Below are 26846 nucleotides of genomic sequence, written 5' to 3' on the forward strand. Positions count from 1 at the left end.
ACACACGCTCCACTAACTTCTTATCAAGGGTGCAAAGTGTAATTTCATGGGATTGCATAAATTCACTTTTCCTAAAGTAACTAAGATTTGGAATTTTTATGAAACACGTTTAGTTACTTTATATAGATTCATTATACTTATTAATGAGAAGAGGTTTGCCCTATCCTACCCGTTCGGCTAACGACCCTCCACCAGTCAAGCAAGCGGTGGGTGTGAGTGTACACCCATTAAGCGCCATTTTATAGGCAGCAACCTTATACCCACCTTATAGACTGGCTTCGTGAATGAGGCCTACTAACGGTAAGACTAGCGTTTTTAATCATACATATATCTATATATATATATATATATATATATATATATATATATATATATATATATATAAAGCTTGTAATAATATATTAGTATACTGTTGAATTTTAAACTTGTAAAATTGTAGGGTTTGAAATTTAAATTATTCAAATTAAACTTTTAATCACAAAACTTAAATTTCAAAACTTGAAGACAAGTTTTAAACTTTTCAAAACATAAGGATCAAATAGAAAATAATATAAATCAACTAATTAGATTATCTCAATTTGATCTTATTCAATATTACTTGCAAGACAATCTACCAATTCAATTCAAATAATCAATTATTATCATATAAGGAAATTATTATTCAATTAATTGGTACTTATCTTTTGTTTGGTCAACAATATACTCATATATTTTATTAAAATCGGATTATAATGACCCAAAACAGTTAAGGCAAGTATCCTCAAGTAAAACAGCAAGAAATCTCGAAACTACCTCCTTCTGACGCTCGAACTCGCCGAGTTTCCACTATGGACTCGCCGAGTTGGAGCTACTCGCCGAGTTCATCAAGCAGAATCACAAAAATCGAATTTTTTAAGCAACAAGCAATCAACTAATGCATCAATTCAATAGAAATCAATCAAAGCTCTGATACCACTGATGGGTTTGAGCCATAAGAACTTTCCTATATGCACATGCAAACCCTAATGCTTGGATCTAGGTTTCTCTAATTGAACATGCTTTGTATCCAAGACTTTGAATCATAGATCTAGTGTAAACAAATAATTCATAACATATGAAATCAGATCTAGAAGAATACCTTGAGTTACTTGCTTGAAAACTTCTTTTCCTTGGAGCTTAGAGTCACAATTGTCACTCCTCTAATGGCTTACAAAAACTTACTAGCAAGAAGATGATTTGAGAGAGGGAAAGAGGTGAGAAATCAGCTCTAGGGTTTCCTCAAACATAGAGTATCCGATTTCTCCAACCCTAAGGGTCTATTTATACTATGAGCTCCTAGGGTTTCACCTTAAACCCTAATTGGATAACTTAGCCTCAAAGCAATCCAAAGATCCTTCTAGATAAGGCCTTGGACGATTTCTAAGATATCCATATCCTTAAAATCGTCCCTTCCCATATCCATAAGGATTCATAGCCCAAAACACAACTATCACACAATTGACAGTTTATGCCCCTTTATTCAATTAATCTCTTTAAGTCACCAAATTAATTCCTAATTAATTTATGACTTATATCAATCAAATAATATTATTATTCCTTTAACATATTATTCTTATAATACATTAATAATAATAATAATAATACCTCAAGCCCTTTTGGCAAGTAAACATAAAGAAGGAATGTCGGTGTGTGCACACGTCCTAGGGATGAAGTCACACATTGATAGGTTAAGAATGTTGGGATCCGTTGTTTGTGAGGAAATGGCTGTTGATTGGGTTCTTCAGTCACTTCCTAACTCATATAGTGAGTTCGTAAGAGAGTACTATATGATGAACCGCGACGTGACCCTTATAGATCTCACCTATATGTTTATTGTTGCCGAATCAGCAATGGTTTGGCGCAATAGAAAAGAAAAGTTGATTAGTGAATCTGCCTTCGAGACCTCTATGGATATAGACAATGGCAAAAAAAGACATGCTATGATCGAAAAGTTTGATCATAAGAGAAAGGCAACGTCCGAAGTAGTTCCATGTCATGTTCCAAAAGAGTCAATTTGCTTTTATTGCCAAGAGAAAGGGCATTGGAGACGAAGTAGCCCCATTTACCTAGGAGATCTAAGAGATGGGAGAGTCGAAACTTATGGCTCTAATATAGGTAAAATCCATTAACTAACTCTTTTAAGCTTCTATTCTATATTCTTAATACATAATGTGATAAGATTACAATTGATGTTTTGTAGGATCAAAGAAAAGAAAGGAAGCTTAAGGGAAGAAGTGAGCAGAATCTAACAGTGAAGGAATGGATTTTGATTGCATTTCTCGAAGATTAGATTCTTGAGCTACTACTTAGAGTTAGAATTAGATTGCTAAGAAAGATGTATTAGCATAGTTTTTCAATGAATTGCATTGTAAGGACAATTTTTTCCGCAATAAAATAAATTTTGATTTTATATTATTTATTTATCCTTGCAATGGCGTATATGAAAAATTGATGTTTGAATGTTTCTATTATTAGAAATAATGGATTTCGTTCTTATTATGTTATTTATGGAAAGTCAAGAATTTACCAAATAGGGAGAGTTTCTCATCGCCCAAGTTTCAATTGGACAGAAACTTGGAATCAGGCAACTTGGTTGCATGATGAATGAGAAATTTCGTATTTGGAAATTAGACTAATTCATTGACAAAGTGTCAAGTGAAGGAATAGGAGATCGAGCACACAAAGTTGCGTGTTCCGACTATAATTCCCACAAAACACTTAGTTAGAACTGGTATCTACTCTTAGGGTAAAACGACCATTTTACCCCTGACCAACTCAAAGTCAAAGTCAAAGTCAACTACTAGTTAACCTGGCTCGCCGAGTCCCTATCCCTCCATATGTCCTTATACCCGTCCCTACTCGTCGAGTTAGGTGATGACTCGATGAGTTTTCCTTCTAAATGAACATCGACTGAATCTTCATCCGACTCGCCGAGTTGTATGAACAACTCGTCGAGTCCATCTTCAACTGATAAACAGGTCCTGTCCATGACTCGCCGAGTTGTATGAACAACTCGCCGAGTTCATCTTCATCCATAAGAAGATTGCCTTGGACTCGCCGAGTCTGCTCATGCACTCGCCGAGTCCCATGAACATCCCGAACAATGGCTTAGTCTAGAACATTAGGTGACCCTTTCTGACCTTCTATAGTCCTTCTAACACCCAACTAAGTTCTTTAGACCCTTAACAGATATGGGACTTTATGCCTTGGACTCGACGAGTCCAATCTTGACCAATCCATGCAGTCAATTTAAATGAGATCTAACACACCAAAACTATAGATCTGGCCTCCTAGTGTCCACTTTATGCGTAAAGTTCCAAACTTGATGCACATGCATGAGGTTTTTAGCTCAAAAATCCATATAAAGTGTCCTACAATGTGCATGGGGCTCTCATGGCCCTAAAGTTGGCACCTTTATGCCATGAGACCCCTCTTATGGTCCAGATCCGAAGTCAAAGTCCTCATAACACCCCTTAGTCCGAAAATGGCTTGAAAAGCCCCAAATGCACCCAAGATCCATATTCTAAAGATGAACAATCCAATGAAATACCATAGCAGGGGAATTTTACCTTGATTAAGCTGAATATGGAATGAGATTTCTGGATCTACAAGCCCCGAGTCGAATACTCCACTTCTCTTCTTCCCTCCAAGCTTCACAAGTTCACAAAAGCAACAAAATGGCCTTAACACACACACAAACGGCTAGGGTTTCATTATGCAGCTCTGGGAGAGTGTTAGGGACAAGGGAGGCTGAGTTAATGAGTTTATATAGGGTGCAAAACCTCATATTAGGGTTTTTGTCCAGACAGCACAGACTCCTCGAGTCCGGTCCCTGACTCGCCGAGTCCATCACTTAAGTCCCGCGTCTAATCCCGCTTCTACTCGGCGAGTTGGTCCTTCAACTCGTCGAGTCCAAGGCCAAAATGCAAATGTTTAAAGGGTTAATTACCAAGAACCAGATGCTACACACCACATGTTTCCGCATTCCGTGAATCACTCTTATTTAATGATATTTTGCTAAATATTGGCTACCTTGGTTTTATGGATTTGTTATGTATTAACCATTTATTAATCTAAAAGCAGAAATTTTGTGTCATTATTTTGGGATGTTACACTAAGTCTAACTAGTCTTTTACACCTGTCTCTCAAAATCCTTATCCCTAGAATATAAGCAGCCTCTCCTAGATCCTGATGGGTTTGAGCCATAAGAACTTTCCTATGTGCACATGCAAACCCTAATGCTTGGATCTAGGTTTCTCTAATTGAACATGATTTGTATCCAAGACTTTGAATCATAGATCTAGTGTAAACAAACAATTCATAACATATGAAATCAAATCTAGAAGAATTCCTTGAGTTACTTGCTTGAAAACTTCTTTTCCTTGGAGCTTAGAGTCACAATTGTCACTCCTCTAATGGCTTACAAACACATACTAGCAAAAAGATGATTTGAGAGAGGGAGAGAGGTGAGAAATCGGCTCTAGGGTTTCCTCAAACATAGAGTATCCGATTTCTCCAACCTTAAGGGTCTATTTATACTATGAGCTCCTAGGGTTTCACCTTAAACCCTAATTGGATAACTTAGCCTCAAAGCAATCCAAAGATCCTTCTAGATAAGGCCTTGGACGATTTCTAAGATATCCATATCCTTAAAATCGTCCCTTCCCATATCCATAAGGATTCATAGCCCAAAACACCACTATCACACATTTGACAGTTTATGCCCCTTTATTCAATTAATCTCTTTAAGTCACCAAATTAATTCCTAATTAATTTATGACTTATATCAATCAAATAATATTATTATTCTTTTAACATATTATTCTTATAATACATTAATAATAATAATATCTCTTCTCTCTATATAAATCACCTTATCAAGTTGCTATGGTGAAGGCAACCCAAAAGGACCATGCACAACCGGGTCAAGTACTTACCAAATATAGTTATAGCCTTAGACACTAATCCAACAGTCTCCCACTTGGATAAGTCTAGTAACTATAAATGCAAACACAATCCGATTAGCAATCGTAGCTCTCAAAGACGCTGTCAACTCTAATCTTATCAGTATCTTGTTCTTTAGATAAGGGATCGTACAGTCCTCTGTTTTGATATCGTGCAGATAATCTCATGAAACATTTTTCATACTTATTGTCTAGCAATTATTTTCTCGATCTCAGATTTATTTGACATAGAACTTAATTGAACACATCAATTCAGTCCTGACCGGGCCCGACACATAAGTCAAATCAAATCATCGAGCAGCCGTGATATCGCTTTTACCCTCTTAGCATAAAAGTAACAGATAAACTTCTACTTATATGCATTTACTTATCCACTAATCAACTATACACACCAATGCGTTTTATAACATCAATTTACTGATGCGGTTTCGCATCATCAATTCACAACCAATTAGTAAATAATAAACCATATATCTAGGTTTTAAGACCATATGATATTATCGTCTTGCGATCACTTGTGGTACATTCCATAAGGTGATTTCAGCAAGCGCGGGTTTATTCCAATGCTCAAAACTTGTTCATAAGCACTCATGAACGTTGTAGCAAACCTTTGCTATGTCTAATACCATTTAGACAATCTACACACCAATTCATGACAATCTTCATTCATACCTACTTCCAACACATGAACGATTGTGGACTGTTTGAATAATTTGATTATTCTTAATAAACTCAATTATTCTGGAAGTCAAAACATGCAAAGTGAAACAATAGTTAAACAATTAACATAAGACAAAACTTTTAAATAATACTCCTTTATTTAATCATCAAATGTCAATTACATTTATCTATTACAAGTTTCCAAACTATTTAATCTAAACTAATATCATCCTTCAGCCCAATACTCCTAGCATGCTGCAAGTGCTTAACCCTGCTTAGTCCCTTCGTAAGCGGATCTGCTGGCTTATCTTCTGATGATATCCTCTTAACCACGAGTTGTCCTTCTTCTACTCGATGTCTAATAAAGTGATATTTTCTGTCGATATGCCGAGATCTACCATGATCCCTCGGTTCCTTGGTCAAGGCAACCGCTCCTTCATTATCACAGAAAATTTCCATAGGCTCCTTTATGGCAGGCACAACTCCAAGGTCACCAATGAAGTTCTTCAACCATATCGCCTCCTTTGACGCTTCGCTCGCTGCAATATACTCTGATTCGCACGTTGAATCAGCTACAGTTTTGCTTGGAACTTTTCCAAGTTACTGCTCCTCCATTAAGGGTAAAGACCCAGCCCGACTGCGAACGGTAGTTGTCCCTGTCGGTTTGGAAACTGGCGTCACTATACCCTCGCACCTTTAAGTCATCACTCCCTCCGAGGACTAGAAACCATTCCTTGGTCCTCCGAATGTACTTAAGGATATTCTTAACCGCAATCCAATGAGCTCTGCCAGGGTTCCCTTGATATCTACTGACCATGCTCAAAGCAAAGGCCACATCAGGGTGAGTACAAGTCATAACGTACATGATTGAGCCAACTGCGGAAGCGTAAGGTACTCGGCTCATCTCAGCTATCTCGGCTTCGGTACTCGAACTTTGAGTCTTACTCAACTTGGCATTACTTTGTATCGGTAGTTCTCCCTTCTTCGAGTTTTCCATACTAAAACGTTTTAGTACTTTATCTAAGTAAGTATTCTAACTAAGTCCTATTAGTCTCTTACTTTGTTCTCTCACTATCCTTATTCCCAAAATATAGAAAGCGTCTCCGAGGTTGTCACACCCCAAAACCAAGAACGGCGGAAACGTTCCGGGGTGGAGGACGTCATGTGAAGTATCATAACAGTGTAAAGTAGTAAACAAGCAACAACATCTTCCATTGCATTAAAAGTAAAGTTTTAATACATGTATGTTCTTTCATAATGTACAACAATAAAATGAATAATCAAAATAAGACGAGTCTTGTCTGTGCTCCGTCTTCTCAAAACCTGGCCATCGTACCTGTCTAACTGATGACCTGAGAATACAAGTAATTTTGAAAGCGAGTATCAACTTTAAAGCTGGTGAATTCATAAGAATTTAGGTGTTATTGTCTTGTTTTGGAATGTTGTTATGAATGTCATGTAAATCTTTAAATGAACAGTTGATATAAGTATGAAAAACCCTAGAAAATCCCAATGTTTCCTACTAGTATGAAATGTAGTCTTCTACCAAGACCCGAATGTTTTCGTATGACAATGTAGTCTTCTACCAAGACCCGAATGTTTTGTTATGACAATGTAGTCTTCTACCAAGACCCGAATGTTTTGTTATGACAATGTAGTCTTCTACCAAGACCCGAATGTTTTGTAAGTAAAATGATAGTTTTTCCTTCTTTTTGACTACTACAAACAGTAATTAGTCTAACTCATCGTTTATGTGAATATATCACAAAATAAAGTAAATAGGAAAAATATAACCATGTAAGTGTTATCCCTGGATACCAGGACTAACACGCCATCACAGTAAGCGACATGTATAACCTAATGAACATCCGAAGATTGTCCAATTGTCCTCTGTAGCAGCAGCAGGTTGGAGGAAGGGTTAGTCCCGTAGCCGACTCCTAATATAAGTAGTAACCGTAGGCATCCGTAGATGCTCATCACCCACTGGTGCTAACAGCTGGGTTCCGGAATGGTTAGTCCCGTCTAGACATCCCATCGAACAGGGATAGGCTGGAAAATTTACACAGAAGGTACGAATAAATCTTCCTCGTAACTCTAGGTACAAGTATCCAGGTAAGTGAATACAGGATAATGTATCTACGTAACAGTACTCATGTAGGGTATTCATGTAAGCATATTCAGATAAAGGTATCTATGTAGACGTGCTCATGTATCATGTAATCCTAGGTAAATGTACTCATGTATCATGTAATGTACTGGTATAGACTCATGAATGAACTGACTCTTGTGTGATTCCTTTTAATAGGAATAATGTTTGATATCTTCTAACTATCCCTATGATAATTAACTGAAAGGTAATTGGTTGTTCAAGTAGGTTTATACCCCCTTGCTACCCAAGAGTGTGGGAAACTAAATGAAGGATGAAAACTATAACATCAATACATATGTAAGAACATATGCATATAAGTGTAGTTTTGCTCAAGAAGGTAAAAATAATGGTTTTGCCGGATATCTAAGAGTTTTGAACAATAATTAAGAGTGACTTGATGTCATTTTAATAAACATTTCAAAACTAATACTTTTGTTATCAAGGTATTTTAAGATAGAAAACCATTTCATGTGTCACCTTTTGAAGTATGTGAAACCTACTGAGTGAAAACACAGTTATAAAGTACATAAGATTGATTTAATAACATACCGTTTTCTACTTGTATTCCCCCCCCATTAAAGCATTTAAAATCATTTAAAACATTGATTAAGGGGTATGAACTCACCTGTTGTGGGCTATACGGATGGACTGATGAGGTAGGACTGCTAGGTGTCAATTGGAGACTTTAGACACACACAATGGTCCTAATTACATATGAAGACATATTTATATAAAAAATTAGTGATTATTACACTAATTAAACATGTATAAACATCCTAATACGAGGAAAACACTTTTGGTCAAGTGCCAGGAGGCTAATGGGTTGCAACAAAGGAGTGCAAGACCTCTAATGGAAGTTTATGGCCAAATGACCATATGTATGGCCCAGGGGAGTAAACTCCTGGCCGTAAACTCTCAATAAAGTCCCTAAATGAAGCCTAACATTTCTAAAACTCATGTGGTGAATTGCTTCTAGGCTTAAACAAGTGTTTGGGCCTCTTTTTAACTCCATTTAGGAGTTCACGGCCTTGGGACCACTCCCCCATGAGTTTACGGCTGTAAACTCATGGTAAGGAGTACCATTTGATGTTTTAAGGTTCCTAACACTTCAAGGATATGAGCTATGTTGGGTTCTAGGCATAAGGAAGGAGTTAAGATGCCATTTGTCCCATCTATAGGGGTTTACGGCCCAAGAACTTGTCTTGGCCGTAAACTCCTTTATCCTTGTGATTCCTAATGTTTTCTAGGTTATAAACACTTTAGGGTACATGTCTAGATTAGTCTCTTGGCTTACGGAAGGTTTTTAAGGCATTAAGGCACTTAAACATGGAGTTCACGGCCCAAGAACTTCCTTGGCCGTGAACTCACTTTCATACTTGTTTCTAATTGATTTTTTGGACTAAAAATTGTAATGAAAGCTTCTAGTTTGAGTTCTAAGGCTTTGAGGGTCATCGGGACACTTTTGGCCCTTAAAATGGAGTTTACTCTCCAAGTGTTCTTGGGCGGTAAACTCCCAAATCTTGGGGTTTTGGTCCGATTTTGATGTTATATAACACAATCTAAGCTATATAATGTAACTAGATCGAAGTACTAATGATTTGGGATAAAAACCCGAAGATCCGTGAGAGAGAAAATGGCTTTTCTCTAGTTGGAAATGTAACAAATGAATAAATATGGTTCAGTTTTCTATTTATAGTCCTGAGATTTTTGGCAGAAAATATTTTATTCCCGGAATGAACTATAATATCCTAGAGTATTGGGATAACAGTGTTGCACAAAACCCTAGTGCATCCACTCTCCTGATATTTCCTGAAGTGTTAAACCCGAAATACTCAACTTATTCCCAAAGTCTGGAAGTTCTCTGTAACTGTTCTAACTTCTATTGGCTTGATATGGTTTGTTCAGAATGGAAATTTTGGGTTGTCACGGAGGTCCTTCATAGCGAAACACTTCCCGAGCCAGGACTTAACTTCCTGCAAAGTCAGGATGTTGTTTCCATGAGCAGTATGTCATCGACATACAAAACGAGGAAGCTAACTAAACTCCCATTGGCTTTGACATATACACATGATTCATCTTCGCTTCGTACAAATCCAAACTCTTTGACTTTCTCATCAAAGCAAAGATTCCATCTGTGAGATGCTTGCTTAAGTCCATAAATGGACTTTTCAAGCTTGCACACTCTATTGGGATGCTTGGCATCGACAAAATCCTCTGGCTGAGCCATGTAAACATCCTCAGCCAACTTCTCATTAAGGAAAGCGGTCTTGACATCCATTTGCCATATCTCATAATCATGAAATGCAGCAATGGCTAGCATCACCCTAATAGATTTTATCTTTGCAACTGGTGAGAATGTCTCATCATAGTCAACTCCGGGAGTTTGAGTGAAGCCCTTCGCCGCCAGTCGTGCCTTATACGTGTGCACATTCCCATCCACGTCGGTCTTCTTCTTGAAGATCCATTTGCACCCAACCGTCTTACATCCAGGCACATTGTCAACCAAATTCCAAACTTGGTTGTCATACATGGACTGAATCTCGTTGTCCATTGCCTCTTTCCATTTTGCAGACTCTGGGCCTGCCATGGCTTTCTTATAGCTATTAGGTTCATCTAGATTTATTAGTGTACCATCACTAATATACGTGTCCCCTTCGGTAGTAATATGAAAACCATAAAACTGGGGTTGAACTCTAACTCTTTCAGAACATCTAAGAGGTAAGGACTCGTCAATTGGTTCAACCGGAGTTTCCTCCTCGGGTTGAGCGCCAACGGTAAAGGTTCCTTCATCACTCGACTCTTGAATCTCTTCAAGATCGATCTTTCTCCCACTGTCTCCTTGGCTTATGAGTTCTCGCTCTCGGAAAACCACTCTCCTCGCAACGAAGACAACATTGTCACTCGGTCTATAGAAGAGATATCCAAAGGATCTCTGCGGGTAGCCGATGAAAATACATCGCTCACTACGAGGTTCGAGCTTGTCGTGAGTCTCTCGTCTTACGAAAACCTCACAGCCCCAAACCTTGATATGTGCCAACGAGGGAGCTTTCCCTGTCCACATATTGTGAGGTGTTTTGGCAACCTTCTTTGTAGGGACTCGGTTAAGGATAGGGCGGCAGTCTCTAAGGCATACCTTCAGAATGAGATAGGTAGTGAAGCACGACTCATCATAGAACGGACCATGTCTAATAAGGTTCGATTACGCCTTTCTGCCACACCATTCAACTGCGGTGTCCTTGGTGGCGTCAATTGCGAAACTATTCTGCATTCCTTGAGATAGTCGTGGAATTCAGGACTTAGGTACTCTCCTCCTCGATCGGATCGAAGCATCTTGATTTTCCTACCCAATTGATTCTCCACTTCATTTTTGAACTCTTTGAACTTTTCAAACGTTTCCGACTTGTGCTTGATTAAGTAAATATACCCATATGTACTATAATCATCGGTGAAAGTCACGTAGAAGCGGTTCCCATCCTTTGTGGTGGATCTAAAGGGCCCACATACATCGGTATGTATGAGATCCAATAAACCCTCACCCCTCTCACAAGTGCCAGTGAAGGGTGACTTGGTCATCTTTCCAGGTAAACAAGATTCACACGTGTCATCTTACCTAAGGTCGAATGACTCCAACACTCCATCCTTTTGGAGTTGGGCTATGCGCTTCTTGTTGACATGTCCAAGACGACAATGCCACAAAGATGTTTTATCCATACCATTGGAAGAATTCATACACAATACATTATTTCCTAGGTTATCTATAACCATAACAGTTTCATAAATTCCATTACAAGGCATTGCTTCAAAGTATAAAACACCATTTAGATAAGCATAAATACAACCATTCTCATTATTAAACGAATATCTAAATCCTTGTCTAAATAAACCATGAAATGAAATGATGCTTCTTGTCATATCTGGCAAGTAGCAACAATTATTTAAATCTAAACCTAATCCATTACTAAGCACTAAAGAATACACTCCAATCTTGGTGACAGGTGACGATCTTCTATTTCCCATGATTAGATGTATTCTTCCAAGCTCCACATCCCTATTTCTTCCTAGTCCCTGCAAATCAGAACAAATGTGGTAACCACATCATGTATCAAGAACCCAAGAAATAGCATGAGATGAATCATTAGATTTAATTATGTATATACCTACAAATGATGGCTTGATCTTTCCATCCTTGATGGCTTGCAGACATTTCGGGCAGCTTCTCTTCCAATGCCCTATTTTGTGGCAATGATGGCACTCTGCCTCCTTTGGGTTAGGGTTGGGCTTAGCAGGATCAACCTTGGTCTCAATAGAAGAGGAACCATCTTGGGACTTTCCCTTGTGGTGGCTGTTTGACGGAGCCTTCCTCTTCTTACCCCTTCCCTGCCCTATAGCCAAAACAGGAGCAACAGATGGATTGGGAGTAGGTGCAACAGACTTGTCCTTTAGGTTGCTCTCAGCAGTCCTTAGGAGCCCTTGGAGTTTGCTTAGGGTTACCTCTTCCTTGTTCATGTGGTAGGTCATCCTAAATTGGTTGTAGCATGAGGGCAAGGAGTGAAGAACAATGTCGATGGCCAAATCCTCCCCAAAGTTAACATTTAACTTGCGAAGACGATCAACATATCTTTGCATCTTTTGCAAGTGCACGGTAAGAGATTCTCCACTTCCCATTTTAGCAGTGATCATATTCGTGATGATCTCATAGTGCTCTTGCCTTGCGCTTTGGTGGTACCTCTCCATTAAGTCTTGATGCATTTCATACGGATACATGTCCTCATAGGACTTTTGGAATTCTTGGTTCATTTTGGCTATCATGATGCAATGGACCTTCGTTGCATCACGTTCATGGGTATCAAAGATAGCCATCTCTTCGGGACTAGCGGTTTCTGGGTTGACCTTCTCGAGCTTTTCGTCGAGGACATACTCTTTGTCCTCGTAGCGTGCGATCGTGCGAATGTATCTTATCCACTCGCTAAAGTTCGATCCGTCGAAAGTCACCTTTTGGCAAAGACTCATTAATGTGAATGAGCTAGCAGCAGCGTTGTTTGCGTTAGACATCTACAAATAGAAAGGAACAAAGTTGATTAGAATTAAGTCCCTAATTAACACCCAAAATGAAAATTTAGGGCTAGGACCCAACAACATTATTTACACATTAGAAAAGGGATGTCGTGATCCAACATGCAAATAATTTGGAGGTAAGTGAATGACGATTCACTAATTCTTCACCATGAAAAACATAACCTTAAGTTTTAAATGTATTGATAATTCCTAGTTTTCTTTGAGATTCATTGAACCTTTCAGTGGCATGTTTAAATCTCGATATGCCCCTCTAGTTTGTGACTGGGATGCCGAGGATCACAAAGCGGGTGTGAATAACCATGCAAATCTACATGGTGCCTTCATTGTTACAATCACCTATTCGATGTGCCGGTAAACCACACATGCTCCACCGAACTATGACAAACAATGAATCACTCTTTGCCACCTTTTCTTAGAACCAATTAGTGTGCCGGTTAACCACACACGCTCAACTAACTTCTTATCAAGGGTGCAAAGTGTAATTTCATGGGATTGCATAAATTCACTTTTCCTAAAGTAACTAAGATTTGGAATTTTTATGAAACACGTTTAGTTACTTTATATAGATTCATTATACTTATTAATGAGAAGAGGTTTGCCCTATCCTACCCGTTCGGCTAACGACCCTCCACCAGTCAAGCAAGCGGTGGGTGTGAGTGTACACCCATTAAGCGCCATTTTATAGGCAGCAACCTTATACCCACCTTATAGACTGGCTTCGTGAATGAGGCCTACTAACGGTAAGACTAGCGTTTTTAATCATACATATATCTATATATATATATATATATATATATATATATATATTAAGCTTGTAATAATATATTAGTATACTGTTGAATTTTAAACTTGTAAAATTGTAGGGTTTGAAATTTAAATTATTCAAATTAAACTTTTAATCACAAAACTTAAATTTCAAAACTTGAAGACAAGTTTTAAACTTTTCAAAACATAAGGATCAAATAGAAAATAATATAAATCAACTAATTAGATTATCTCAATTTGATCTTATTCAATATTACTTGCAAGACAATCTACCAATTCAATTCAAATAATCAATTATTATCATATAAGGAAATTATTATTCAATTAATTGGTACTTATCTTTTGTTTGGTCAACAATATACTCATATATTTTATTAAAATCGGATTATAATGACCCAAAACAGTTAAGGCAAGTATCCTCAAGTAAAACAGCAAGAAATCTCGAAACTACCTCCTTCTGACGCTCGAACTCGCCGAGTTGGAGCTACTCGCCGAGTTCATCAAGCAGAATCACAAAAATCGAATTTTTTAAGCAACAAGCAATCAACTAATGCATCAATTCAATAGAAATCAATCAAAGCTCTGATACCACTGATGGGTTTGAGCCATAAGAACTTTCCTATATGCACATGCAAACCCTAATGCTTGGATCTAGGTTTCTCTAATTGAACATGCTTTGTATCCAAGACTTTGAATCATAGATCTAGTGTAAACAAATAATTCATAACATATGAAATCAGATCTAGAAGAATACCTTGAGTTACTTGCTTGAAAACTTCTTTTCCTTGGAGCTTAGAGTCACAATTGTCACTCCTCTAATGGCTTACAAAAACTTACTAGCAAGAAGATGATTTGAGAGAGGGAAAGAGGTGAGAAATCAGCTCTAGGGTTTCCTCAAACATAGAGTATCCGATTTCTCCAACCCTAAGGGTCTATTTATACTATGAGCTCCTAGGGTTTCACCTTAAACCCTAATTGGATAACTTAGCCTCAAAGCAATCCAAAGATCCTTCTAGATAAGGCCTTGGACGATTTCTAAGATATCCATATCCTTAAAATCGTCCCTTCCCATATCCATAAGGATTCATAGCCCAAAACACAACTATCACACAATTGACAGTTTATGCCCCTTTATTCAATTAATCTCTTTAAGTCACCAAATTAATTCCTAATTAATTTATGACTTATATCAATCAAATAATATTATTATTCCTTTAACATATTATTCTTATAATACATTAATAATAATAATAATAATACCTCAAGCCCTTTTGGCAAGTAAACATAAAGAAGGAATGTCGGTGTGTGCACACGTCCTAGGGATGAAGTCACACATTGATAGGTTAAGAATGTTGGGATCCGTTGTTTGTGAGGAAATGGCTGTTGATTGGGTTCTTCAGTCACTTCCTAACTCATATAGTGAGTTCGTAAGAGAGTACTATATGATGAACCGCGACGTGACCCTTATAGATCTCACCTATATGTTTATTGTTGCCGAATCAGCAATGGTTTGGCGCAATAGAAAAGAAAAGTTGATTAGTGAATCTGCCTTCGAGACCTCTATGGATATAGACAATGGCAAAAAAAGACATGCTATGATCGAAAAGTTTGATCATAAGAGAAAGGCAACGTCCGAAGTAGTTCCATGTCATGTTCCAAAAGAGTCAATTTGCTTTTATTGCCAAGAGAAAGGGCATTGGAGACGAAGTAGCCCCATTTACCTAGGAGATCTAAGAGATGGGAGAGTCGAAACTTATGGCTCTAATATAGGTAAAATCCATTAACTAACTCTTTTAAGCTTCTATTCTAGATTCTTAATACATAATGTGATAAGATTACAATTGATGTTTTGTAGGATCAAAGAAAAGAAAGGAAGCTTAAGGGAAGAAGTGAGCAGAATCTAACAGTGAAGGAATGGATTTTGATTGCATTTCTCGAAGATTAGATTCTTGAGCTACTACTTAGAGTTAGAATTAGATTGCTAAGAAAGATGTATTAGCATAGTTTTTCAATGAATTGCATTGTAAGGACAATTTTTTCCGCAATAAAATAAATTTTGATTTTATATTATTTATTTATCCTTGCAATGGCGTATATGAAAAATTGATGTTTGAATGTTTCTATTATTAGAAATAATGGATTTCGTTCTTATTATGTTATTTATGGAAAGTCAAGAATTTACCAAATAGGGAGAGTTTCTCATCGCCCAAGTTTCAATTGGACAGAAACTTGGAATCAGGCAACTTGGTTGCATGATGAATGAGAAATTTCGTATTTGGAAATTAGACTAATTCATTGACAAAGTGTCAAGTGAAGGAATAGGAGATCGAGCACACAAAGTTGCGTGTTCCGACTATAATTCCCACAAAACACTTAGTTAGAACTGGTATCTACTCTTAGGGTAAAACGACCATTTTACCCCTGACCAACTCAAAGTCAAAGTCAAAGTCAACTACTAGTTAACCTGGCTCGCCGAGTCCCTATCCCTCCATATGTCCTTATACCCGTCCCTACTCGTCGAGTTAGGTGATGACTCGATGAGTTTTCCTTCTAAATGAACATCGACTGAATCTTCATCCGACTCGCCGAGTTGTATGAACAACTCGTCGAGTCCATCTTCAACTGATAAACAGGTCCTGTCCATGACTCGCCGAGTTGTATGAACAACTCGCCGAGTTCATCTTCATCCATAAGAAGATTGCCTTGGACTCGCCGAGTCTGCTCATGCACTCGCCGAGTCCCATGAACATCCCGAACAATGGCTTAGTCTAGAACATTAGGTGACCCTTTCTGACCTTCTATAGTCCTTCTAACACCCAACTAAGTTCTTTAGACCCTTAACAGATATGGGACTTTATGCCTTGTACTCGACGAGTCCAATCTTGACCAATCCATGCAGTCAATTTAAATGAGATCTAACACACCAAAACTATAGATCTGGCCTCCTAGTGTCCACTTTATGCGTAAAGTTCCAAACTTGATGCACATGCATGAGGTTTTTAGCTCAAAAATCCATATAAAGTGTCCTACAATGTGCATGGGGCTCTCATGGCCCTAAAGTTGGCACCTTTATGCCATGAGACCCCTCTTATGGTCCAGATCCGAAGTCAAAGTCCTCATAACACCCCTTAGTCCGAAAATGGCTTGAAAAGCCCCAAATGCACCCAAGATCCATATTCTAAAGATGAACAATCCAATGAAATACCATAGCAGGGGAATTTTACCTTGATTAAGCTGAATATGGAATGAGATTTCTGGATCTACAAGCCCCGAGTCGAATACTCCACTTCTCTTCTTCCCTCCAAGCTTCACAAGTTCACAAAAGCAACAAAATGGCCTTAACACACACACAAACGGCTAGGGTTTCATTATGCAGCTCTGGGAGAGTGTTAGGGACAAGGGAGGCTGAGTTAATGAGTTTATATAGGGTGCAAAACCTCATATTAGGGTTTTTGTCCAGACAGCACAGACTCCTCGAGTCCGGTCCCTGACTCGCCGAGTCCATCACTTAAGTCCCGCGTCTAATCCCGCTTCTACTCGGCGAGTTGGTCCTTCAACTCGTCGAGTCCAAGGCCAAAATGCAAATGTTTAAAGGGTTAATTACCAAGAACCAGATGCTACACACCACATGTTTCCGCATTCCGTGAATCACTCTGATTTAATGATATTTTGCTAAATATTGGCTACCTTGGTTTTATGGATTTGTTATGTATTAACCATTTATTAATCTAAAAGCAGAAATTTTGTGTCATTATTTTGGGATGTTACACTAAGTCTAACTAGTCTTTTACACCTGTCTCTCAAAATCCTTATCCCTAGAATATAAGCAGCCTCTCCTAGATCCTGATGGGTTTGAGCCATAAGAACTTTCCTATGTGCACATGCAAACCCTAATGCTTGGATCTAGGTTTCTCTAATTGAACATGATTTGTATCCAAGACTTTGAATCATAGATCTAGTGTAAACAAACAATTCATAACATATGAAATCAAATCTAGAAGAATTCCTTGAGTTACTTGCTTGAAAACTTCTTTTCCTTGGAGCTTAGAGTCACAATTGTCACTCCTCTAATGGCTTACAAACACATACTAGCAAAAAGATGATTTGAGAGAGGGAGAGAGGTGAGAAATCGGCTCTAGGGTTTCCTCAAACATAGAGTATCCGATTTCTCCAACCTTAAGGGTCTATTTATACTATGAGCTCCTAGGGTTTCACCTTAAACCCTAATTGGATAACTTAGCCTCAAAGCAATCCAAAGATCCTTCTAGATAAGGCCTTGGACGATTTCTAAGATATCCATATCCTTAAAATCGTCCCTTCCCATATCCATAAGGATTCATAGCCCAAAACACCACTATCACACATTTGACAGTTTATGCCCCTTTATTCAATTAATCTCTTTAAGTCACCAAATTAATTCCTAATTAATTTATGACTTATATCAATCAAATAATATTATTATTCTTTTAACATATTATTCTTATAATACATTAATAATAATAATATCTCTTCTCTCTATATAAATCACCTTATCAAGTTGCTATGGTGAAGGCAACCCAAAAGGACCATGCACAACCGGGTCAAGTACTTACCAAATATAGTTATAGCCTTAGACACTAATCCAACAGTCTCCCACTTGGATAAGTCTAGTAACTATAAATGCAAACACAATCCGATTAGCAATCGTAGCTCTCAAAGACGCTGTCAACTCTAATCTTATCAGTATCTTGTTCTTTAGATAAGGGATCGTACAGTCCTCTGTTTTGATATCGTGCAGATAATCTCATGAAACATTTTTCATACTTATTGTCTAGCAATTATTTTCTCGATCTCAGATTTATTTGACATAGAACTTAATTGAACACATCAATTCAGTCCTGACCGGGCCCGACACATAAGTCAAATCAAATCATCGAGCAGCCGTGATATCGCTTTTACCCTCTTAGCATAAAAGTAACAGATAAACTTCTACTTATATGCATTTACTTATCCACTAATCAACTATACACACCAATGCGTTTTATAACATCAATTTACTGATGCGGTTTCGCATCATCAATGCACAACCAATTAGTAAATAATAAACCATATATCTAGGTTTTAAGACCATATGATATTATCGTCTTGCGATCACTTGTGGTACATTCCATAAGGTGATTTCAGCAAGCGCGGGTTTATTCCAATGCTCAAAACTTGTTCATAAGCACTCATGAACGTTGTAGCAAACCTTTGCTATGTCTAATACCATTTAGACAATCTACACACCAGTTCATGACAATCTTCATTCATACCTACTTCCAACACATGAACGATTGTGGACTGTTTGAATAATTTGATTATTCTTAATAAACTCAATTATTCTGGAAGTCAAAACATGCAAAGTGAAACAATAGTTAAACAATTAACATAAGACAAAACTTTTAAATAATACTCCTTTATTTAATCATCAAATGTCAATTACATTTATCTATTACAAGTTTCCAAACTATTTAATCTAAACTAATATCATCCTTCAGCCCAATACTCCTAGCATGCTGCAAGTGCTTAACCCTGCTTAGTCCCTTCGTAAGCGGATCTGCTGGCTTATCTTCTGATGATATCCTCTTAACCACGAGTTGTCCTTCTTCTACTCGATGTCTAATAAAGTGATATTTTCTGTCGATATGCCGAGATCTACCATGATCCCTCGGTTCCTTGGTCAAGGCAACCGCTCCTTCATTATCACAGAAAATTTCCATAGGCTCCTTTATGGCAGGCACAACTCCAAGGTCACCAATGAAGTTCTTCAACCATATCGCCTCCTTTGACGCTTCGCTCGCTGCAATATACTCTGATTCGCACGTTGAATCAGCTACAGTTTTGCTTGGAACTTTTCCAAGTTACTGCTCCTCCATTAAGGGTAAAGACCCAGCCCGACTGCGAACGGTAGTTGTCCCTGTCGGTTTGGAAACTGGCGTCACTATACCCTCGCACCTTTAAGTCATCACTCCCTCCGAGGACTAGAGACCATTCCTTGGTCCTCCGAATGTACTTAAGGATATTCTTAACCGCAATCCAATGAGCTCTGCCAGGGTTCCCTTGATATCTACTGACCATGCTCAAAGCAAAGGCCACATCAGGGTGAGTACAAGTCATAACGTACATGATTGAGCCAACTGCGGAAGCGTAAGGTACTCGGCTCATCTCAGCTATCTCGGCTTCGGTACTCGAACTTTGAGTCTTACTCAACTTGGCATTACTTTGTATCGGTAGTTCTCCCTTCTTCGAGTTTTCCATACTAAAACGTTTTAGTACTTTATCTAAGTAAGTATTCTAACTAAGTCCTATTAGTCTCTTACTTTGTTCTCTCACTATCCTTATTCCCAAAATATAGAAAGCGTCTCCGAGGTTGTCACACCCCAAAACCAAGAACGGCGGAAACGTTCCGGGGTGGAGGACGTCATGTGAAGTATCATAACAGTGTAAAGTAGTAAACAAGCAACAACATCTTCCATTGCATTAAAAGTAAAGTTTTAATACATGTATGTTCTTTCATAATGTACAACAATAAAATGAATAATCAAAATAAGACGAGTCTTGTCTGTGCTCCGTCTTCTCAAAACCTGGCCATCGTACCTGTCTAACTGATGACCTGAGAATACAAGTAATTTTGAAAGCGAGTATCAACTTTAAAGCTGGTGAATTCATAAGAATTTAGGTGTTATTGTCTTGTTTTGGAATGTTGTTATGAATGTCATGTAAATCTTTAAATGAACAGTTGATATAAGTATGAAAAACCCTAGAAAATCCCAATGTTTCCTACTAGTATGAAATGTAGTCTTCTACCAAGACCCGAATGTTTTCGTATGACAATGTAGTCTTCTACCAAGACCCGAATGTTTTGTTATGACAATGTAGTCTTCTACCAAGACCCGAATGTTTTGTTATGACAATGTAGTCTTCTACCAAGACCCGAATGTTTTGTAAGTAAAATGATAGTTTTTCCTTCTTTTTGACTACTACAAACAGTAATTAGTCTAACTCATCGTTTATGTGAATATATCACAAAATAAAGTAAATAGGAAAAATATAACCATGTAAGTGTTATCCCTGGATACCAGGACTAACACGCCATCACAGTAAGCGACATGTATAACCTAATGAACATCCGAAGATTGTCCAATTGTCCTCTGTAGCAGCAGCAGGTTGGAGGAAGGGTTAGTCCCGTAGCCGACTCCTAATATAAGTAGTAACCGTAGGCATCCGTAGATGCTCATCACCCACTGGTGCTAACAGCTGGGTTCCGGAATGGTTAGTCCCGTCTAGACATCCCATCGAACAGGGATAGGCTGGAAAATTTACACAGAAGGTACGAATAAATCTTCCTCGTAACTCTAGGTACAAGTATCCAGGTAAGTGAATACAGGATAATGTATCTACGTAACAGTACTCATGTAGGGTATTCATGTAAGCATATTCAGATAAAGGTATCTATGTAGACGTGCTCATGTATCATGTAATCCTAGGTAAATGTACTCATGTATCATGTAATGTACTGGTATAGACTCATGAATGAACTGACTCTTGTGTGATTCCTTTTAATAGGAATAATGTTTGATATCTTCTAACTATCCCTATGATAATTAACTGAAAGGTAATTGGTTGTTCAAGTAGGTTTATACCCCCTTGCTACCCAAGAGTGTGGGAAACTAAATGAAGGATGAAAACTATAACATCAATACATATGTAAGAACATATGCATATAAGTGTAGTTTTGCTCAAGAAGGTAAAAATAATGGTTTTGCCGGATATCTAAGAGTTTTGAACAATAATTAAGAGTGACTTGATGTCATTTTAATAAACATTTCAAAACTAATACTTTTGTTATCAAGGTATTTTAAGATAGAAAACCATTTCATGTGTCACCTTTTGAAGTATGTGAAACCTACTGAGTGAAAACACAGTTATAAAGTACATAAGATTGATTTAATAACATACCGTTTTCTACTTGTATTCCCCCCCATTAAAGCATTTAAAATCATTTAAAACATTGATTAAGGGGTATGAACTCACCTGTTGTGGGCTATACGGATGGACTGATGAGGTAGGACTGCTAGGTGTCAATTGGAGACTTTAGACACACACAATGGTCCTAATTACATATGAAGACATATTTATATAAAAAATTAGTGATTATTACACTAATTAAACATGTATAAACATCCTAATACGAGGAAAACACTTTTGGTCAAGTGCCAGGAGGCTAATGGGTTGCAACAAAGGAGTGCAAGACCTCTAATGGAAGTTTATGGCCAAATGACCATATGTATGGCCCAGGGGAGTAAACTCCTGGCCGTAAACTCTCAATAAAGTCCCTAAATGAAGCCTAACATTTCTAAAACTCATGTGGTGAATTGCTTCTAGGCTTAAACAAGTGTTTGGGCCTCTTTTTAACTCCATTTAGGAGTTCACGGCCTTGGGACCACTCCCCCATGAGTTTACGGCTATAAACTCATGGTAAGGAGTACATTTGATGTTTTAAGGTTCCTAACACTTCAAGGATATGAGCTATGTTGGGTTCTAGGCATAAGGAAGGAGTTAAGATGCCATTTGTCCCATCTATAGGGGTTTACGGCCCAAGAACTTGTCTTGGCCGTAAACTCCTTTATCCTTGTGATTCCTAATGTTTTCTAGGTTATAAACACTTTAGGGTACATGTCTAGATTAGTCTCTTGGCTTACGGAAGGTTTTTAAGGCATTAAGGCACTTAAACATGGAGTTCACGGCCCAAGAACTTCCTTGGCCGTGAACTCACTTTCATACTTGTTTCTAATTGATTTTTTGGACTAAAAATTGTAATGAAAGCTTCTAGTTTGAGTTCTAAGGCTTTGAGGGTCATCGGGACACTTTTGGCCCTTAAAATGGAGTTTACTCTCCAAGTGTTCTTGGGCGGTAAACTCCCAAATCTTGGGGTTTTGGTCCGATTTTGATGTTATATAACACAATCTAAGCTATATAATGTAACTAGATCGAAGTACTAATGATTTGGGATAAAAACCCGAAGATCCGTGAGAGAGAAAATGGCTTTTCTCTAGTTGGAAATGTAACAAATGAATAAATATGGTTCAGTTTTCTATTTATAGTCCTGAGATTTTTGGCAGAAAATATTTTATTCCCGGAATGAACTATAATATCCTAGAGTATTGGGATAACAGTGTTGCACAAAACCCTAGTGCATCCACTCTCCTGATATTTCCTGAAGTGTTAAACCCGAAATACTCAACTTATTCCCAAAGTCTGGAAGTTCTCTGTAACTGTTCTAACTTCTATTGGCTTGATATGGTTTGTTCAGAATGGAAATTTTGGGTTGTCACGGAGGTCCTTCATAGCGAAACACTTCCCGAGCCAGGACTTAACTTCCTGCAAAGTCAGGATGTTGTTTCCATGAGCAGTATGTCATCGACATACAAAACGAGGAAGCTAACTAAACTCCCATTGGCTTTGACATATACACATGATTCATCTTCGCTTCGTACAAATCCAAACTCTTTGACTTTCTCATCAAAGCAAAGATTCCATCTGTGAGATGCTTGCTTAAGTCCATAAATGGACTTTTCAAGCTTGCACACTCTATTGGGATGCTTGGCATCGACAAAATCCTCTGGCTGAGCCATGTAAACATCCTCAGCCAACTTCTCATTAAGGAAAGCGGTCTTGACATCCATTTGCCATATCTCATAATCATGAAATGCAGCAATGGCTAGCATCACCCTAATAGATTTTATCTTTGCAACTGGTGAGAATGTCTCATCATAGTCAACTCCGGGAGTTTGAGTGAAGCCCTTCGCCGCCAGTCGTGCCTTATACGTGTGCACATTCCCATCCACGTCGGTCTTCTTCTTGAAGATCCATTTGCACCCAACCGTCTTACATCCAGGCACATTGTCAACCAAATTCCAAACTTGGTTGTCATACATGGACTGAATCTCGTTGTCCATTGCCTCTTTCCATTTTGCAGACTCTGGGCCTGCCATGGCTTTCTTATAGCTATTAGGTTCATCTAGATTTATTAGTGTACCATCACTAATATACGTGTCCCCTTCGGTAGTAATATGAAAACCATAAAACTGGGGTTGAACTCTAACTCTTTCAGAACATCTAAGAGGTAAGGACTCGTCAATTGGTTCAACCGGAGTTTCCTCCTCGGGTTGAGCGCCAACGGTAAAGGTTCCTTCATCACTCGACTCTTGAATCTCTTCAAGATCGATCTTTCTCCCACTGTCTCCTTGGCTTATGAGTTCTCGCTCTCGGAAAACCACTCTCCTCGCAACGAAGACAACATTGTCACTCGGTCTATAGAAGAGATATCCAAAGGATCTCTGCGGGTAGCCGATGAAAATACATCGCTCACTACGAGGTTCGAGCTTGTCGTGAGTCTCTCGTCTTACGAAAACCTCACAGCCCCAAACCTTGATATGTGCCAACGAGGGAGCTTTCCCTGTCCACATATTGTGAGGTGTTTTGGCAACCTTCTTTGTAGGGACTCGGTTAAGGATAGGGGCGGCAGTCTCTAAGGCATACCTTCAGAATGAGATAGGTAGTGAAGCACGACTCATCATAGAACGGACCATGTCTAATAAGGTTCGATTACGCCTTTCTGCCACACCATTCAACTGCGGTGTCCTTGGTGGCGTCAATTGCGAAACTATTCTGCATTCCTTGAGATAGTCGTGGAATTCAGGACTTAGGTACTCTCCTCCTCGATCGGATCGAAGCATCTTGATTTTCCTACCCAATTGATTCTCCACTTCATTTTTGAACTCTTTGAACTTTTCAAACGTTTCCGACTTGTGCTTGATTAAGTAAATATACCCATATGTACTATAATCATCGGTGAAAGTCACGTAGAAGCGGTTCCCATCCTTTGTGGTGGATCTAAAGGGCCCACATACATCGGTATGTATGAGATCCAATAAACCCTCACCCCTCTCACAAGTGCCAGTGAAGGGTGACTTGGTCATCTTTCCAGGTAAACAAGATTCACACGTGTCATCTTACCTAAGGTCGAATGACTCCAACACTCCATCCTTTTGGAGTTGGGCTATGCGCTTCTTGTTGACATGTCCAAGACGACAATGCCACAAAGATGTTTTATCCATACCATTGGAAGAATTCATACACAATACATTATTTCCTAGGTTATCTATAACCATAACAGTTTCATAAATTCCATTACAAGGCATTGCTTCAAAGTATAAAACACCATTTAGATAAGCATAAATACAACCATTCTCATTATTAAACGAATATCTAAATCCTTGTCTAAATAAACCATGAAATGAAATGATGCTTCTTGTCATATCTGGCAAGTAGCAACAATTATTTAAATCTAAACCTAATCCATTACTAAGCACTAAAGAATACACTCCAATCTTGGTGACAGGTGACGATCTTCTATTTCCCATGATTAGATGTATTCTTCCAAGCTCCACATCCCTATTTCTTCCTAGTCCCTGCAAATCAGAACAAATGTGGTAACCACATCATGTATCAAGAACCCAAGAAATAGCATGAGATGAATCATTAGATTTAATTATGTATATACCTACAAATGATGGCTTGATCTTTCCATCCTTGATGGCTTGCAGACATTTCGGGCAGCTTCTCTTCCAATGCCCTATTTTGTGGCAATGATGGCACTCTGCCTCCTTTGGGTTAGGGTTGGGCTTAGCAGGATCAACCTTGGTCTCAATAGAAGAGGAACCATCTTGGGACTTTCCCTTGTGGTGGCTGTTTGACGGAGCCTTCCTCTTCTTACCCCTTCCCTGCCCTATAGCCAAAACAGGAGCAACAGATGGATTGGGAGTAGGTGCAACAGACTTGTCCTTTAGGTTGCTCTCAGCAGTCCTTAGGAGCCCTTGGAGTTTGCTTAGGGTTACCTCTTCCTTGTTCATGTGGTAGGTCATCCTAAATTGGTTGTAGCATGAGGGCAAGGAGTGAAGAACAATGTCGATGGCCAAATCCTCCCCAAAGTTAACATTTAACTTGCGAAGACGATCAACATATCTTTGCATCTTTTGCAAGTGCACGGTAAGAGATTCTCCACTTCCCATTTTAGCAGTGATCATATTCGTGATGATCTCATAGTGCTCTTGCCTTGCGCTTTGGTGGTACCTCTCCATTAAGTCTTGATGCATTTCATACGGATACATGTCCTCATAGGACTTTTGGAATTCTTGGTTCATTTTGGCTATCATGATGCAATGGACCTTCGTTGCATCACGTTCATGGGTATCAAAGATAGCCATCTCTTCGGGACTAGCGGTTTCTGGGTTGACCTTCTCGAGCTTTTCGTCGAGGACATACTCTTTGTCCTCGTAGCGTGCGATCGTGCGAATGTATCTTATCCACTCGCTAAAGTTCGATCTGTCGAAAGTCACCTTTTGGCAAAGACTCATTAATGTGAATGAGCTAGCAGCAGCGTTGTTTGCGTTAGACATCTACAAATAGAAAGGAACAAAGTTGATTAGAATTAAGTCCCTAATTAACACCCAAAATGAAAATTTAGGGCTAGGACCCAACAACATTATTTACACATTAGAAAAGGGATGCCGTGATCCAACATGCAAATAATTTGGAGGTAAGTGAATGACGATTCACTAATTCTTCACCATGAAAAACATAACCTTAAGTTTTTAATGTATTGATAATTCCTAGTTTTCTTTGAGATTCATTGAACCTTTCAGTGGCATGTTTAAATCTCGATATGCCCCTCTAGTTTGTGACTGGGATGCCGAGGATCACAAAGCGGGTGTGAATAACCATGCAAATCTACATGGTGCCTTCATTGTTACAATCACCTATTCGATGTGCCGGTAAACCACACATGTTCCACCGAACTATGACAAACAATGAATCACTCTTTGCCACCTTTTCTTAGAACCAATTAGTGTGCCGGTTAACCACACACGCTCCACTAACTTCTTATCAAGGGTGCAAAGTGTAATTTCATGGGATTGCATAAATTCACTTTTCCTAAAGTAACTAAGATTTGGAATTTTTATGAAACACGTTTAGTTACTTTATATAGATTCATTATACTTATTAATGAGAAGAGGTTTGTCCTATCCTACCCGTTCGGCTAACGACCCTCCACCAGTCAAGCAAGCGGTGGGTGTGAGTGTACACCCATTAAGCGCCATTTTATAGGCAGCAACCTTATACCCACCTTATAG

The sequence above is a fragment of the Lactuca serriola genome, chromosome 2 (assembly GCF_051521515.1).
Source record: "Lactuca serriola cultivar US96UC23 chromosome 2, Lser_US96UC23_V15, whole genome shotgun sequence".
NCBI lineage: Eukaryota > Viridiplantae > Streptophyta > Magnoliopsida > Asterales > Asteraceae > Lactuca > Lactuca serriola.